Source organism: Triticum urartu, chromosome 1 (assembly GCF_003073215.2).
Source record: "Triticum urartu cultivar G1812 chromosome 1, Tu2.1, whole genome shotgun sequence".
Lineage (NCBI taxonomy): Eukaryota > Viridiplantae > Streptophyta > Magnoliopsida > Poales > Poaceae > Triticum > Triticum urartu.
This window is the reverse complement of record NC_053022.1, coordinates 409,886,137-409,898,089: the sequence shown is the minus strand read 5'-3', so window position 1 is coordinate 409,898,089 and position 11,953 is coordinate 409,886,137.

Genomic DNA, 11,953 nt, shown 5'->3' with positions numbered 1-11,953 from the left:
CTTTGTCCCTTTATAAGGGCGAAAGAGGCGATGTGTCTCCCCACTTGCCTAGCAAAACCACTTATTCCCCAGGCGCCGTAATTGATGGCGCGGTTGGGTTACCCACGTCCGAATTGATGAGAATCCTGTGATAAGGGGAACACGATCTCTGCTTTGACAAGACGTGTCAAGAAAACCGCCTCGCGATATGTGCGGAGCTGGTTGAGAGAAGCGGTTCGAATAATAACCGGGCCATGGCATGATGTCATGCTTTCAAAACGTGTCAACAGATTAGATTTGTGGAAATATTATTCTCTCTACGGTGGTATGTGGAACTTATTTTGCAGGGTCGGACACTATCCTTGTATTCAAACTCTTCAATGGTGTATTCAGAGGAGGAACCCGCCTTGCAATGCCGAAGACAACACTGCACGCCGGACTCATCGTCATTGAAGCCTGGTTCAGGGGCTACTAATGGAATCCTGGATTAGGGGGTGTCCGGACAGCCGGACTATATCCTTTGGCAGGACTATTGGACTATGAAGATACAAGATTGAAGACTTCGTCCCGTGTCCGGATGGGACTCTCCTTGGCGTGGAAGGAAAGCTAGGCAATACGGATATGTATATCTCCTCCTTTGTAACCGACCTTGTGTAACCCTATCCTCCTTCGGTGTCTATATAAACCGGAGGGTTTTAGTCCGTAGGACAACAGGCAATCATACCATAGGCTAGCTTCTAGGGTTTAGCCTCTTTGATCTCGTGGTAGATCAACTCTTGTACTACTCATATCATCATGAACAATCAAGCAGGACATAGGGTATTACCTCCATCAAGAGGGCCCGAACCTAGGTAAACATCGTGTCCCCTGCCTCCTGTTACCATCTGCCTTAGACGCACAGTTCGGGACCCCCTACCAGAGATCCGCCAGTTTTGACACCGACAGCGGGGGCAGCGGCGGGTGGCGGGGGCGGCGCCGAGCGGCAGGGGCGGCGATGGCTGGATCTGGTGGCGGGGCGTCGGGGAGGAGAGAGGGAGAGAAACAGAGAGAGTAACGGGCGGGGGTGGGGCCTCGATCGGCCGTTAGTTAGATTAGGTTAGTAAGCCTTTGCCGTCCGCCAAGCCTTTGTCGTCTGCTTTGTGTTAAGTTTTTCTAATCGGCTCGTTAGTGGGGGCCACCTCTCTCTTTGCCGTCAGCCAGCTGACGGCAAAGAAGTGACAGATGGCAAAGACCTTCTTTGCCGTCTGCCAGTTGTTTGCCGTCTGCTTTTTGGTAGCTGATGGCAAAGACCTTCTTTGCCGTCTGCTAGCAGACGTCAAAGAACTAGCAGACGGAAAAATCCCTGATTCCAGTAGTGATTTCCAGACACCTCATCACGTCCATGATCTCATATGGGACTCCGAACAAACTTCGGTTCATCAAATCACATAACTCATAATACAAATCATCATCGAACGTTAAGCGTGCGGACCCTATGGGTTCGAGAACTATGTAGACATGACCAAGACACATCTTCGGTCAATAACCAATAGTGGAACCTGGATGCTCATATTGTCTCCTACATATTCTACGAAGATCTTTATCGGTCAAACCGCATAACAACATATGTTGTTCCCTTTGTCATCGTTATGTTACTTGCCTGAGATTCGATCGTCGGTATCATCATACCTAGTTCAATCTCATTACCAGCAAGTCTCTTTGCTCGTTCCGTAATACATCATTCCGCAACTAACTCATTAGTTGCAATGCTTGCAAGGCTTAAGTGATGAGCATTACCGAGAGGGCCTAGAGATACCTCTCCGACATTCAGAGTGACAAGTCCTAATCTCGATCTATGCCAACTCAACTAACACCATCAGAGACACCTGTAGAGCATCTTTATAATCACCCAGTTACATTGTGACGTTTGATAGCACACTAAGTGTTCCTCCGGTATTCGGGAGTTGCATAATCTCATAGTCAGAGGAACATGTATAAGTCATGAAGAAAGCAATAGCAATAAACTAAACGATCATAGTGCTAAGCTAACAGATGGGTCCTGTCCATCACATCATTCTCTAATGATGTGATCCCATTCATCAAATGACAACACATGTCTATGTCTAGGAAACTTAACCATCTTTGATTAACGAGCTAGTCAAGTAGAGGCATACTAGGGACGCTCTGTTTGTTTCACACATGTACCAAGTTTCCGGCTAGTACAATTCTAGCTGAATAATAAACATTTATCATGATATAAGGAAATATAAATAACATATTTATTATTTCCTCTAGGGCATATTTCCTTTAGTGTCCCACTTGCACTAGAGTCAATAATCTAGTTCACATCGCCATGTGATTTAACACCAATAGTTCACATCGTCATGTGATTTAACACTCTATAGTTCACATCGCCATGTGACCAACATCCAAAGGGTTACTAGAGTCAGTAATCTAGTTCACGTCTCTATGTGATTAACACCCAAAGAGTACTAAGGTGTGATCATGTTTTGCTTGTGAGAGAAGTTTAGTCAACGGGTCTGCCACATTCAGAGCCGTATGTATTTTGCAAATTTTCTATGTCTACAATGGTCTGCATGGAGCTACTCTAGCTAATTGCTCCCACTTTCAATATGTATCTAGATTGAGACTCAGAGTCATCTGGATCGTTATAAAAGCTTGCATTAATGTAACTCTTTATGATGAACTATTTATCACCTCCATAACCGAGAAATATCCCCTTAGTCTTCTAAGGATAATTTTGACCGCTGTCCAGTGATCCACTCCTGGATCAATATCATACCCCCTTGCCAAACTCATGGCAAGGTACACAATAGGTTTGGTATACATCATAGAATAATTTATAGAACCTATGGCTGAGGCATAGGGAATGACTTCCATTCTCTTTCTATTTTCTGCCGTGGTCGTGTTTTGTGTCTTACTCAACTTTACACCTTGCAATACAGGCAAGAACTCCTTCTTTGACTGTTCCATTTTGAACTACATCAAAATCTTGTCAAGGTATGCACTCATTGAAAAATCTTATCAAGCATCTTGATCTATCTCTATAGATCTTGATGCCCAATATGTAAGCAACATCACCGTGGTCTTTCTTTGAAAAACTCCTTTCAAATACTCCTTTATGATTTCCAGAAAATTTTACATCATTTCCGATCAACAATATGTCATTCACATATACTTATCAAAAATGCTATAGTGCTCCCACTCACTTTCTTGTAAATACAGGCTTCTCCAAAACTCTGTACAAAACCATATGCTTTGATCATACTATCAAAGCGTATATTCCAACTCCGAGAGGCTTGCAACAGTCCATAAATGGATCGCTGGTGCTTGCACATTTTGTTAGCACCTTTAGGATCGACAAAACCTTATGGTTGCATCCTATACAACTCTTCTTCAAGAAATCCATTAAGGAATGCAATTTTGACATCCATTTTCCAGATTTCATAAGATGCGGCAACTTCTAACATGATCCGGACAGACTTTTAAGCATCGATACACGTGAGAAAATCTCATCGTAGTCTACACCTTGAACCTGTCGAAAACCTTTTGCAACAATTCGAGCTCTATAGATTGTAACACTACTATGAGCGTCTGTCTTCCTCTTGAAGATCCATTTATTCTCAATGGCTCACCGATCATCGAGCAAGTCAATCAAAGTCCATACTTTGTTCTCATATATGGATCCCATCTCAGATTTCATGGCCTCAAGCCTTTTCGCGGAATCTGGGCTCATCATCGCTTCCTCATAGTTCGTAGGTTCGTCATGGTCCAATAACATGACTTCCAGAACAATATTACCGTACCACTGTGGTGCAGACCATACTCTGGTTGACCTACGAGGTATGGTAGTAAGTTGATCTGAAGCTTCATGATCATCATCATTAGCTTCCTCACTAATTGGTGTAGGAATCACTAGGACTGATTTCTGTGATGAACTACTTTCCAATTCGAGAGAAGGTACAACTACCTCATCAAGTTCTACTTTCCTCCCACTCACTTCTTTCAAGAGAAACTCCTTCTCTAGAAAGGATCCATTCTTAGCAACAAAATATATTGCCTTCAGATCTGTGATAGAAGGTATACCCAACAGTTTGTTTTGGGTATCCTATGAAGACACACTTCTCTGATTTGGGTTCTAGCATATCAGTTTGAAACTTTTTCACATAAGCATCGCAACCCCAAACTTTAAGAAACAACAACTTTGGTTTCTTGCCAAACCATAATTCATACGATGTCGTCTCAATGGATTTAGATGGTGCCCTATTTAACGTGAATGCAGCTGTCTCTAATGCATAACCCCAAAACGATAGTGGTAAATCGGTAAGAGACATCATAGATCGCACCATATCCAATAAAATATGATTACGACGTTTGGACACACCATTATGCTATGGTGTTCCAGGTGGCGTGAGTTGCGAAACTATTCCACATTGTTTCAAATGAAGACCAAAATCCTAACTCAAATATTTGCCTCCGCGATTAGATCGTAGAAACTTTATTTTCTTGTTACGATGATTTTCCACTTCACTCTGAAATTCTTTGAACTTTTCAAATGTTTCAGACTTATGTTTCATTAAGTAGATATACCCATATCTTCTCAAATCATCTATGAAGGTCAGAAAATAATGATACCCGCCGCGAGCCTCAACACTTATCGGACCACATACATCAGTATGTATTATTTCCAATAAGTCAATGGCTTGGTCCATTGTTCCATAGCACGGAGTTTTAGTCATCTTGCCCATGAGGCATGGTTCGCAAGCATCAAGTGATTCATGATCAAGTGATTCTAAAAGCCCATCAACATGGAGTTTCTTCATGCGCTTTACACCAATATGAACTAAACGGCAGTGCCACAAATAAGTTGCACTATCATTATTAACTTTGCATCTTTTAGCTTCAATATTGTAAATATGTGTATCACTACGATTGAAATTCAATAAACCATTTATACTGGGTGTATGACCATAGAAGGTATTATTCATGTAAATAGAACAACTCCGACTTTAAATGAATAAGCATATTGCAATAAAGATGATCCAATCATATTCATGCTCAACACAAACACCAAATAACATTTATTTAGGTTCAACACTAATCCCGAAGGTAGAGGGAGTATGCGATGTTGATCTTATCAACCTTGGAATCTCTTCCAACACACATCGTCACTTTGCCCTCAACTAGTCTCTTTTCATTTTGTAACTCCTGTTTCGAGTTACTAATCTTAGCAACTGAATCAGTATCAAATACCTAGGGGTTACTATGAACACTAGTAAATTACACATAAATAATCTATATATCAAATATACCTTTATTCACTTTGCCTTCCTTCTTATCCGCCAAGTATTTGGGGTAGTTCCGCTTCCAGTGACCATTCCCTTTGCAGTAGAAGCACCCAATTTCAGGCTTAGGTCTAGCTTTAGGTTTCTTCACGGGAGTGGCAACTTGCTTGCCATTCTTTCTTGAAGTTCCCTTTATTTTGCTTTGCCCCTTTTCTTGAAACTAGTGATCTTGTTAACCATCAACACTTGATGCACTTTCTTGATTTCTACCTTTGCTGATTTTAGCGTCATGAAGAGCTCGGGAATCGTTTTCGTCATCCCTTTCATATTATAGTTCATCACGAAATTCCAGTAACTTGGTGATAGTGACTAGAGAACTCTATCAATCACTATCTTATCTGGAAGATTAACTCCCACTCGATTCAAGCGATTGTAGTACATAGACATTCTGAGCACATGCTCACCGGTTGAGATATTCTGCTCCATCTTGTAGGCAAAGTACTTGTCAAAGGTCTCATACCTCTCGACTCGGGCATGAGTCTAAAATACCAATTTCAGCTCTAGGAACATCTTATATGCTCCGTGGTATTCAAAACATTTTTGAAGTCCCGGTTCTAAGCCGTAAATCATGGGGCACTAAACTATCAAGTAGTCATCATACTGAGCTTGCCAAACGTTCATAACGTCTGCATCTGCTCCTGCAATAGGTCCGTCACCTAGCGGTGCATCAAGGACATAATTCTTCTGTGCAGCAATGAGGATAATTCTCAGATCACGGACCCAGTCCACATCATTGCTACTATCATCTTTCAACTTATTTTTCTCTAGGAACATGAAAAAATAAATGGGGAGCTACATCGCAAGCTATTGATCTACAACATAGATATGCAAAAACTATCAGGACCAAGTTCATGACAAATTAAGTTCAATTAATCATTTTACTTAAGAACTCCCACTTGGATAGACACCACTCTAGTCATCTAAATGATCACATGATCCATATCAACTAAACCATGTCCGATCATCACATGAGATGGAGTAGTTTTCAATGGTGAACGTCTCTATGTTGATCATATCTACTATATGATTCACATTCGACCTTTCGGTCTCAGTGTTCCAAGGCCATATCTGCATATGCTAGGCTCGTCAAGTTTAACCCGAGTATTCGGCATGTACAAAACTGGCTTGCACCTGTTGTATGTGAACGTAGAGCTTATCATACCCGATCATCACGTCGCGTCTTAGAACGAAGAACTGTCGCAACGGTGCATACTCAGGGAGAACAATTATACCTGAAATTTTAGTAAGGGATCATCTCATAATGCTACCGTCGTACTAAGCAAAATAAGATGCATAAAAGAGAAACATCACATGCAATCAAAATATGTGACATGATATGGCCAATATCATCTTGTGCCTTTGATCTCCATCTCCAAAGTATCGTCATGATCTCCATCATCACCGGCAGGACACCACGATCTCCATCATCTTGATCTCTATCAACGTGTCGTCACATGGTTGTCTCGCCAACTATTGCTTTTGCAACTATTGCTATCGCATAGCGATAAAGTAAAGCAATTATATGGTGCTTGCATCTTATGTAATAAAGAGACAGCAATAAGGCTCCTGCCAGTTGCCGATAACTTTAACAAAACATGATCATATCATACAACAATTTATATCTCATCATGTCTTGACCATATCGCATCACAACATGCCCTGCAAAAACAAGTTAGGCGTCCTCTACTTTGTTTTTGCAAGTTTTACGTGGCTGCTACGGGCTTCTAGCAAGAACCGTTCTTACCTACGCATCAAAATCACAATGATTTTTCACCAAGTGTGATGTTTTAACCTTCAACAAGGACCGGGCGTAGTCAAACTTGATTCAACTAAAGTTGGAGAAACAGACACCCGCTAACCACCGGTGTGCGAAGCACACATTTGTAGAACCCGTCTCATGAACGCGATCATGTAATGTCGGTCTGGGCCACTTCATCCAACAATACCGCTGAATCAAAGTAAAACGTTGCTGGTAAGCAGTATGACTATTATCGCCGATAACTCATTGTGTTCTGCTCGTGCATATAACATCTACGAATAGACCTGGCTCAGATGCCACTGTTGCGGAACGTAGTATTTCAAAAATTTCCTACGATCACGCAAGATCTATCTAGGAGAAGCATAGCAATGAGTGGGGAGAGAGTGTCCACGTACCCTCATAGACTGAAAGCGGAAGCATTTAGCAACGCGGTTGATGTAGTCGAATGTCTTGGCGATCCAACCGATCCAAGTACCGAACGTACGGCACCTCCGCGATCTGCACATGTTCTGCTCGGTGACGTCCCTTGAACTCTTAATCTAGTTGAAGCCGAGGGAGAGTTCCATCAGCACTATGGCGTGGTGATGGTGATGATGAAGTTACCGGCGTAGGGCTTCGCCTAAGCACTACGATGATATGATCGAGGTGTGTAACTGTGGAGGGGGCACCACACACGGCTAAAAGATCAACTTGTCTATTCTAGGGTGCCCCCTGCCCCCGTATATAAAGGAGGGAGGGGGAGGCCGGCCAGCCGTAGTCGGTACACATGGCATCGTAGGTTCGTTAAGGGGTTAATGGCATGCTTTGCCGTCTGCCAGCAGATGGCAAAGTGCCCAAATAGGCTAGCCCACATGCCCCCAGGTAGCTTACACGTGGCATGCTTTGTCGTCTATTGGCAGATGGCAAAGAATGCCATATAGGCAAGCCCAGTGCACCCCAGGTTGCACAGGTAGCTGGCACATGTGTAGGATCAAAAGTATGTCTAGAGGGGGGGTGATTAGACTACTTGACCAAATAAAAATCTAGCATTTTCCCAATTTTAAGTCTTGGCAGATTTTAGCAACTGAACACAAGTCAAGCAATCAACCTACACATGCAGTTCTAAGAGTATAACAGTGGAATGTAAATCATTGCATATGAAGGTAAAGGGGAGGAGTTTGGAGTGGGCAAACGCCATGTAGACACGGAGATTTTTGGCGTGGTCCCGATAGGTGGTTGTTAGGGAACGCAGTAATTTCAAAAAAATTCCTACCCACACGCAAGATCCATCTAGGTGATGCATAGAAACAAGAGGGGAAGAGTGTTGTCCATGTACCCTCGTAGACCGTAAGCTGAAGCATTATGACAACGCGGTTGATGTAGTCGTACGTCTTCACAATCCGACCGATCCTAGCACCGAAGGTACGGCACCTCCGCGATCTGCACACGTTCAGCTCGGTGACGTCCCGCGAACTCTAGATACAGATGAGTGTCGAGGGAGAGTTTCTCAGCACGACGGCGTGATGATGGTGATGATGAAGCTATCAGCGCAGGGCTTCGCCTAAGCACTGCAACGATATGACCGAGGTGGAAATCTGTGGAGGGGGGCACCGCACACAGCTAAGAGATCAACTTGTGTGTCTATGGGGTGCCCCCCTCCCCATATATTAAGGAGTGGAGGAGGGGGAGGGTCGGCCCCTCTATGACGCGCCCAAGGGGAGTCCTACTCCCACCGGGAGTAGGATTCCCCCATTTGCTACCTCTTGAGCACTATGTTGGTTTTCCCCGAAGAGGAAGGGATGATACAACAAAGTAGCGTAAGTATTTCCCTCAGTTTTTGAGAATCAAGGTATCAATCCAGTAGGAGGCTACGCGCGAGTCCCTCGTACCTGCATAAAACAAATAAATCCTTGCAACCAACGCAAATAGGGGTTGTCAATACCTATAAGGCCACTTACGAGAGTGAGATCTGATAGATATGATAAGATAATATTTTTGGTATTTTTATGATAAAGATGCAAAGTAAAATAAAGGCAAAGTAAATAGCAAAGGAAGTAACTAAGTAGTAGGAGATCAATATGATAAAGATAAACCCGGGGGCCATAGGTTTTGCTAGTGGCTTCTCTCGAGAGCATAAGTATTCTACGGTGGGTGAACAAATTACTGTTGAGCAATTGACAGAATTGAGCATAGTTATGAGAATATCTAGGTATGATCATGTATATAGGCATCACGTCCGAGACAACTAGACCGACTCCTGCCTGCATCTACTACTATTACTCCACTCATCGACCGCTATCCAGCCTGCATCTAGAGTATTAAGTTAAAAACAGAGTAACGCCTTAAGCAAGATGACATGATGTAGAGGGATAGACTCATGAAATATGAAGAAAACCCCATCTTGTTATCCTCGATGGCAACAATACAATACGTGCCTTGCTGCCCCTACTGTCACTGGGAAAGGACACTGCAAGATTGAACCCATAGCTAAGCACTTCTCCCATTGCAAGAAAGATCAATCTAGTAGGCCAAACCAAATTGATAATTCGAAGAGACTTGCAAATATAACCAATCATACATAAAAGAATTCAGAGAAGATTCAAATATTATTCATAGATAGACTTGATCATAAACCCACAATTCATTGGTCTCAACAAAACACCGCAAAAAGAAGATTACATCGAATAGTTCTCCACAAGAGAGGGGGAGAACATTGTATTGAGATCCAAAAAGAGAGAATAAGCCATCTAGCTACTAACTATGGACCCGTAGGTCTGAGGTAAACTACTCACACTTCATCGGAGAGGCTATGGTGTTGATGTAGAAGCCCTCCGTGATGGATGCCCCCTCCGGCGGAGCTCCGGAACAGGCCCCAAGATGGGATCTCATGGATACAGATAGTTACGGCGGTGGAACTAGGGTTTTGGCTCTGTATCTGATCGTTTGGGGGTACGTAGGTATATATAGGAGGAAGGAGTACGTCGGTGGAGCAGCAGGGGGCCCACGAGGGTGGAGGGCGCGCCTGGGGTAGGGAGGCGTGCCCCTACCTCGTGGCCTCCTCTTTTCTTTGTTGACGTAGGGTTCAAGTCTCCCGGTGTAACACCCTGGATGTAACTTACCTAATATGTACTCCAACTCTTGCCGTTTCCGGCGCTAAGTTATTTTATTTCCTCAGGTTCGGGTTTTCATCTCCGTGTGTGGTTTTTGTTGTCATGCATCTCATATCATGTCATGATGTGCATTGCATTTGCATACGTGTTCGTCTCATGCATCCGAGCATTTTCCCCGTTGTCCGTTTTGCATTCCGGCGCTCCTATCTCCTCCGATGGTCCTTTCTACCTTCTTTTCGTGTGTGGGGGTTAAACATTTCCGGATTGGACCGAGACTTGCCAAGCAGCCTTGGTTTACTACTGGTAGACCGCCTGTCAAGTTTCATACCATTTGGACTTCGTTTGATGCTCCAACGGTTAACCGAGGGACCGAGTAGGCCTCGTGTGTGTTGCACCCCAACACCCTTCCAATTTTGCCCAAAACCCACCAAAACCCTCTCCATCATCTAGAGCATTCGATCATGATCGCGTAGGCGAAAACCGCACCTCATTTGGACACTCCTAGCTCCCTCTATGCCTATAAATATCTCCCCCATTCAAAATCACGATTGAAACCCTAGCCCCCCTCCTCCTCCAGCCGACAGACAAAATCCGGACGGCCGGACGTTGGTCCGCCCACCGCCGCCGACTTACCGGGGCGCGCCACGTGGCAGCGGGCGCCCCACATCGCCACCACTCCTCCTGAGGCCCGCGAGGGCCCAAGGGCGGCCCTCCCCTTCGCCGTCCGGGCCGAGGCGCTCGTCCGTGCCGCTGCCCATCTTCCCCAGCCCCGAGCACCCGAGCCGCCGCACCAGCTGCCGGAGCCGCCGCGCGCCATCGCCGGCGTCGTCGACCGCGGGTGCCGCGCCTCCTCCCGGCCACCATCCACGCCGGCGGCCTCGCCACCCGTCCGCGCCTCCTCCGCCAGCCTCGGATCCGGCGACCCGACCCCTCTCCGGCGTCCTCCACCTCCTCCCGGAAGTTCTCCGGTGACCTCAAGCTTTCTGGTGAACCTCGAAGTCCGCGTTGCTACAGTGTTCTCAGATCCAGATCTGAGAGGTTTGACTTTCTTCCGAAACCCTAATTATTTTGCAATGTTCATCATGCTATATCTCCGCATCCGTAGATCCGTTTTGGGCGCGTAGCATATCAAAATGTTCGTCTCAGAGAGCACATCATTTCATATCATTGCATCATTTTCATTTGAGCTCATCTTGTTGCCCGAAATGCTGTCGGAAGAGAGCTATTTGAGTTATTTGTCAGACCTGCTGCACCAAATAGCTATTTGTCATTTTTGCCATGATTAATGTGTGCATGATATGCTCCTGAGCTCTACATGTGTTTTGTTATATGCTTTGCCATCTTTACAGAGGTGCTATCCATGTATTTTTGTGATGTGTGGTGAGTAGCACAAGCTTGCAAAGTGGTGCATTTGTTAATGCTGATTTCAGGGACTTGGCAATTCCACTAAGTCCTTGATCTGTTTTTATCAATATGCCATATGTTCATGTTGTTTCCTAATGAACCATGCCTCTTTTGAGGATGATCTGTAAGGTTGATTTGTTAATCTTGTAGTGATCTATCCATACATGTCTTTGTTTGCATTTGTGGAGCACCCTAGCTTGAGTCAATCGAGCTCTACTTTTGTTATTTCGTGAATCTGGGCAGATTGTCTACTTGTTAGCGATTTTGCCGAGGATGTTGTTGTTGATCCGTGCATGCTATGTTGTTGTTCTTGCCATGTCTAGCTTATATAATGTGTATTATTGATGGGTATATCCTTAGATTGTCATTCCATGCTC